The sequence below is a fragment of the Fundulus heteroclitus genome, chromosome 16, assembly GCF_011125445.2.
Source record: "Fundulus heteroclitus isolate FHET01 chromosome 16, MU-UCD_Fhet_4.1, whole genome shotgun sequence".
Classification (NCBI taxonomy): domain Eukaryota; kingdom Metazoa; phylum Chordata; class Actinopteri; order Cyprinodontiformes; family Fundulidae; genus Fundulus; species Fundulus heteroclitus.
In genome coordinates this window covers 34,005,472-34,012,640 of record NC_046376.1, presented here as the reverse complement: position 1 = coordinate 34,012,640, position 7,169 = coordinate 34,005,472, and positions in this window count along the sequence as shown.

Here is a 7,169-nt window from a genome sequence, read left to right as displayed (position 1 = left end):
ATTACTTTACTAGAGACATAACTGTTTTAGTCAATGACTAAATGTCACAGCAATTAGAGGTGCAAGTCTTTTAAACTGACTGCTTCAAATGTCAGTAATAGTATTTAAGTTATATATTTTTGTTAATTCCATAGTGTGATAAACACGTCTAATTTGAGGTTGGTAGGGTTTTTTTTATGAACAAAGGTTTTGACAGTTTCAAAATGTGATTGTGTTTTGTTCTGAAGCCTCTTCACAGCACAACGTGATCACATTGGTCACCAACCGAAGCCGCAGCCACGACAACAGGTGTCTTCTATGTTAAAAACCACACACACACAAAAAAAAAAATATTGTCAGGTTTTTGTAAATGAAACCAAGATCTTCTGTCAGTGTGCATAAGAAGCAGCGCAATAATACATTGCACTGTCCATGGATCCAGTTGGTCTAAATGTTAGAGAAACATTTTTATCACCATGACTGCTAAGATCTCCATTGATACTGAAGCTCTTTTCAAATGGCTTTTCCATTGAGACAGTATGGTAGTTCAGATATCCAATGAGGTTCAGTTCTGTCTTCCCTGCAGGCTTCTGGTACCACAGCATTACTCTGTGTTCTGACAGATTGTGAGTGCAGACCAGCTGGACAATGTCACCAGGACTCCGTATTAAGACAGAGGGAGTTTGGAGAACCTGATCAGCCAGAGCACTACCTGGACACACAATCAGAGACATAATTTACAGCAAAATGGATGGCGGAATGAATAGAAAACAATTTCAAATGATTTCAAAAATTAGTACCTGCCAAACAGCTGAGAAACAGAAATAACATGATGGTGACTTGTTTCCTTGCCGAGTTCTTCTCTTGGATTTATCTGTGTGATGTCTCAGAGGTTTAGAGAGAAGTAGAGAGGGTGAAGCTATATGATTTTCCTCTCATCACATGACTCACTGACATATGTCAGCTCTTCCTTCACAACTGAACATCTTTAAGTGAAACCTTTAATGCTGGCAGCGCCACCATGTGTCTCTTCTTATGTCTTGGTTATATTTAACGGAAGTCTATTTCATCTTGTTGCCCGTCTACTACACTTACATGCAAACATGTTACTTTTAACTAAAAGTTCTGGACAAGTATTTTACCAGTTGTCAATTTAGTACCAATGGAAAACCTGATTGTGGAGGATGGAACCAAGAGTCTGTACAGAGCTGAAGCAGGAGGATGGTGATGGCAGGCACTGGCAAGCAGGTAGGAACCAGAGCACGGAGGCAGCAGAACCAGAAGCACAGCAGAATGGAGACCTGGAACCAGGCTTGACCAGCAGCACGACAGAATGGAGACTTGGAACAGACTTGACCAGCAGTATGACAGAATGGAGACTTGGAACCTGGTTAGACCAGTAGCATGGCAGAGTGGAGACTGGAACCAGAACCACAACAGGATTAACAGCACGACTGGTGAATACTTGCAGGACCGGAGAGAGAGCAGGACCAGAACCACAGCAGGCGGGCGGAGATGAAAGGAACTCGGACTGGACAAAAACAGGTGAGGTGAGCAGTTGTGAGCAGAAACCAACAGAACGAACCGACAGGGGAGGACTGAAAGCAGGGAGCTTAAATAGGGAGGCTGACAGGTGTGCTGAGTGCTGGCTGATAGTGGCTGACAGGTGTAGGTGCGCTCTGGGTTTTGTGTGATTACTCATTTCCCAGAATTTTAATTTGTTGCAGTACTTTAAACCTTTCTGGATTAGTTAGTGTTATATACAACATTGTGCAAAATGTTTACAGCATGCTGGAATTAAATGTTTTTCACCAACTCTAAGTATATACTTGTTAAGTATAAGGTAATTGATATATGCTTTTCAAAATGTTTCATAAACAAATGTCTGCAAACAATTGTGACATGCACATATATCTTTTCCCTGAGGTAGTAATTTTTACAGCCACCTTTCACTGCAATTACAGTACAGTATGTCTGTGGTCAGGGATTAAGGAGGTCTTCGAATCCCACCAACACGTCTTCCATTGCGGAAGCAGAGCCTGAGAACTCTGGGTCGGGTTGTCCAATCTCTGGTGCTGAGGTTGCCAAGGTTATTAAAAAGCTCCTCGGTGGCAAGGCCCCGGGGGTGGATGAGATTCGCCCTGAGTACCTTAAGGCTCTGGATGTTGTGGGGCTGTGTTGGTTAACGCGGCTCTGCAACATTGCGTGGACATAAAGGGCAGTTCCCCTGGATTGGCCCACTATTTAAAAAGGGGGACCGGAGGGTGTGTTCCAACTACAGAGGAATCACACTCTTAAGCCTCCCTGGTAAGGTCTTTTCAGGGGTTCTGGAAAGGAGGGTCCGTCGGATAGTCGAATCTCGGATTCAGGAAGAGCAGTGTGGTTTTCGTCCTGGCCGTGGAACACTGGATCAGCTCTACACCCTCAGCAGGATCCTGGAGGGGGCATGGGAGTTTGCCCAACCAGTCTACATGTGTTTTGTGGATCTGGAAAAGGCATTCGACCGTGTCCCCCAAGGGATCCTGTGGGGGGTACTCCGGGAGTATGGAGTACCGGGCACTTTAATAAGGGCTGTCAGGTCTCTGTACGACCGGTGTCAGAGTCTGGTCCGCATTGCCGGCAGTAAGTCGAACCCGTTTCCGGTGAGACTTGGACTCCTCTAAGGATGCCCTTTGTCACCGATTCTGTTCATAACTTTTATGGACAGAATTTCTAGGTGCAGCCAAGGTGTCCGTTTTGGTGGCCTTAGGATTGCCTCTCTGCTATTCGCGGATGACGTGGTCCTATTGGCTTCATCAGGGTGTGATCTACAGCTCTCACTGGAGCGGTTCGCAGCCGAGTGCGAAGCGGCTGGGATGAGAATCAATGCCCCCAAATCCGAGACCATGGTCTTGAGCCGGAAAAGGGTAGAGTGCCTTCTCCAGATTGGGGAGGATGAGCTAATCGAGGAGTTTAAGTATCGTGGGGTCTTGTTCACGAATGAGGGGAAGATGGAGCGGGAGATCGACAGGCGGATTGGTGCAGTGTCTGCTGTGAAGCAGGCGCTGTACCGATCCGTTGTGGTGAAGAGAGAGCTGAGCCAAAAGGCGAAGCTCTTGATTTACCGGTCGATCTACGTTCCTACCCTCATCTATGGTCACAAACTTTTGGTCGTGACTGAAATAACGAGATCCCGGATACAAGCAGCCAAAAATTAGTTTTTTTCGTAGTGTGCCTGGGTCATCCGGGGAGTACTTAGGAGTAGAGCCGCTGCTCCTCCACGTCGAGAGGAGCCAATTGAGGTGGCTCGGGCATCTGGTCAGGATGCCTCCTGGACGCCTCCCTGGTGAGGTGTTCCGGGCACGTCCCACTGGGAGGAGACCCAGAGGGAGACCCAGGACACGCTGGAGGGACTACGTCTCTCGGCTGGCCTGGGAACGCCTTGGGATTCCCCCGGAGGAGCTGGCCCAAATTGCTGGGGAGAGGGACGTCTGGGCCTCCCTACTGAAGCTGCTACCACCGCGACCCAACCCTGGATAACCGGAAGACTATGGATGGATGGATGGATGGATGGATGTATGCCTGTGGTCAAGGATCTTGTTCAGGTACCAAGAGTGACCGACTGAGTTTCAAACCACCAACCTTTGAGACCTTTCCAACCTCTAGGCCATCACTCCCAATGCAGTTTATTCTGTAAACAATGGACACAGTAACATGTACTCTTTGTGACCTGAGTGGTTAATTTCCATTATGGAAGCCGTTGGACAATAAGGACAGAGATAAAAAATGCATGAGAAGAAAATATTTGTTTGATAAATTGTATGTTTCTCATATGTTATTTTAATATTAGTGACATAACTAAAAAAAAGATTCTAGTCATAGGCATAGTCTAGGCATTGTCTAGTTCTGTGTCAGATAAACTGTGGGAAGATCTTGACGATAACACAAGCTCTCTTATATGTGGTAGATTCAATTACCTCCAGCATGTTAGCAAAGCATGGCATTGCTAGAAACATATCACTCAGATGATCCAGCAGTTTCTCAGAAATCTTGACTTTAAGTCATCATCTTCCACTGCTCACTTTTGTAATAATTACACTGGCTCTTTCCTTATTAAGGACACCTTTATTTGTTATATTGAAGGCTCCAAAGACATCCATACCATCCGTGGGTATAGGAAGAACATCGGTTGCAGATGTAAATATAAAACCCCCTGATTCATGACGTGCTGAAAATAATGTAAACCCAAATGCTGCTGACCTTTTTTTTGACGTATTCTTGACTGAAGGCATCAGTGGTGTCAACAGAAATACCTGTAAATAAAATATGTAATTTTTAATAGACTATTATCTATTTATAATTTTAATCTGTTTTGTGATATTTTCTTGCCACATTTTGGGCCTCTTAGGACCAATTGAGCATTGTGTCAATGCGACAGCCTACTTGAGTATTGTTGCTGACCATGTCCATCCCTTCATGACCCCATTGTACCCATCTTATGATGGCCACTTCCAGCAGGATAACACGGCATGTCATAAAACTAGGGCTGTCAAAATAAGGCGTTAATTTCGATTAATTAATTTTAAGAAAAATAACGGATTAAAAAAAATAACACAAATTAATCGTATAGGTTAGTTCACTGCTATTGTTTTCATCCGGGTTTTTCGCACCTGCGCGCCAAACTGGAAGGCAGAAGGCGAGCATAGCGGCAGACGCAAACAGAGGAAACAACGTGTTCTCGATGTATTTTTCTTCTTTAGATAACGTACCACAAGATCGTTTTAAGAGTAAGTTGATGGTTGATGGTATCAGATTGCCAGATACCATCCAGATACCAGCTGGCCAAATGATTTAGTCCGGTCCGGTGGCCAAATGCATTATCATTATTTAACGGCTGTATCTCCTCCCTGCATCGACCGATCTGCACTAGATTTTCTGTGAGTCGTGGGCGAGCGCTGCCCAACGCGTTCGTGTGTATCGCCCGGTGGACGGGGAAAATGCGTGAAAGCTTCTACGGTGGCTTGCGGCCGGCGGTGCGCGAAGGCGCTTGGCTGCAGGGCCGATCGACGCCGCTAGCGGCTTTAATTATTTAAGCAGAACAATGACCAGTGCAAAATTAAGTTGTATTTACCGGAGATGAAGTGTAGACTGCAAATTCTGTCGGGGTATGATGGCTCGATTGGGATTTGTCTGCCTGGGTCCTTTTTCATTGAAAAAGGACCCAGGCATTTCTTTCTTCGTCCATTTCTTTCTTCGTCCTTCGGTAAACGAAAGAAACGTACAACCGACGATTTGGAATGCCTCTGTGTGCAACCGGGAGCCCAACAAGTCGTAGGCATTGTTTACATTTAGAAAATAAACTAACTAAAAGTACACTCTAATTCACCCGTTTTGTAGTGATAGAATGCGAGAACAGTCCTGCCTTTGCCTACCGGCGTAACCCGGAAGTAGCGTGGACGTCACTTTACTGTTGTAAAGTGTTGATATTGAGGGGAGTGTTCATTTATTTTCATTGTGTCCCCTACGTTACTGTGTGCCACATATGCGACAACCACATGTTAAAACGTCTGAAGGCATGAAATGTGAATAAGAGTTTTTGAACTTTAATGTATCTAATGCTGATTATTCATTGAATCATTTGAATCTAAATATTTAAAATACTTTCACAGCAAAAATTATATGCGATTAATTTAGATTAATTAATTACAGAGTTTGTAATTAATTAGATAATTTTTTTTAATCGATTGACAGCCCTACATAAAACACAAATCATCTCAGACTGGTTTCTTGAATATGACAATGAGTACACTGTACTCAAATGGCCTCCACAGCCACCAGATCTCAATCCAACAGAGCAGCCGACAAATCTGCAGAATCTGTGTGATGCTATCATGTCAATATGGACCAAATTCTGTGAGGAATGTTTCCAGTACCTTGTTTATGCCACAAAGGATTAAGGCAGTTCTGAAGGCAAAATGGGTACCAAACCGGTACTAGAAAGGTGTACCTAATAAAGTGGCTGGTGCATGTAGAGCATGTCATTCTAAAGGTCACAACAGCACCCCCTACTGTTTGGTCTGTACCTGTGGTCAGTATGAATGCTATTAATAAACTCCTAAAAAAGTACAAAATTTGATGTAACTGAAGTTTGTCTTTAATATTAATGGCGTGCTTTTATTTTTTACCATATGAAGTTAACAGCTAGTTAAATGTTTACTGCAGGTACAAGTGGGGCTAAAAGCCATTTTTATTGTTGTTAATATTGTATAGTTAAGTGTTGTTGAAAACACTTAACTATATGTTGAAACATTCTATTTTTTAGAAACCATACATAACATATGTCATATGTTATAAATTAACCCACATATATATTTTACATTTTAAAAGAGATTCTGGGTAATCTACTGAAGAACAACTTTAATATATTAAAACAGAAAACAATAAAAGTAAAATTTTTTACTCATTTTGTTGCAAATATCCCTCTCCAAAGGAGGACACAACAGAAAAGTTGTAAGAACCACGAGATAACACCAGTGGTGTGATTAGTGGTCAAAATTAATTATTTCTCTGCAGCTCATTCAAATGCAGCAGCCAGAGTCCTGACCAGCCCCAGCACAATGCATAATAATGTTCTAGTTCTTATAAAACTGCTGTTGTTTTCTAGTTGTCACAAGCTGTATGTTAAAATTATATCTCAGTGTTCCCAGAACTAGACAAGATGAGACAACACAGTGTTTACTCTCCCAGAACAGCTGACATGTGCTGAAACATTTGGCTTCTTTAAATCAGGACTGATTTTTTGTTTGTTTATGGCAGCCTTGTTTAGAAGATCTGACGAATGAAATGTTTTTTTCTGTTTAAAGAAGAACAGTAAAGATTAGATCAGGATTTGGATATAAATGAAGGAAAATACATTTCATTTAAACATAGATTCAAAATTGGCAATTACATCCTTATTCTAACATTTCTTTTTTATGCAATTGTTTAGGTTTTTGGCATAAAAACTCTCATTGAAGTAAAGCATGACTCTGAAGTGCCTTGTGTATGAATGGTGCTACTTTTTTTTAACAAACATGACTTGTCTGACAAACCTCCAAGGGTTCAGAGAACAGCTGGATTTATCCTGAGGTTAAAGCACACACAGGTGATCTCAATTCATTCTGGGGACTTCTTTAAGGCAATTGCTTTCACTAGAGTTTATTTGTGGATAG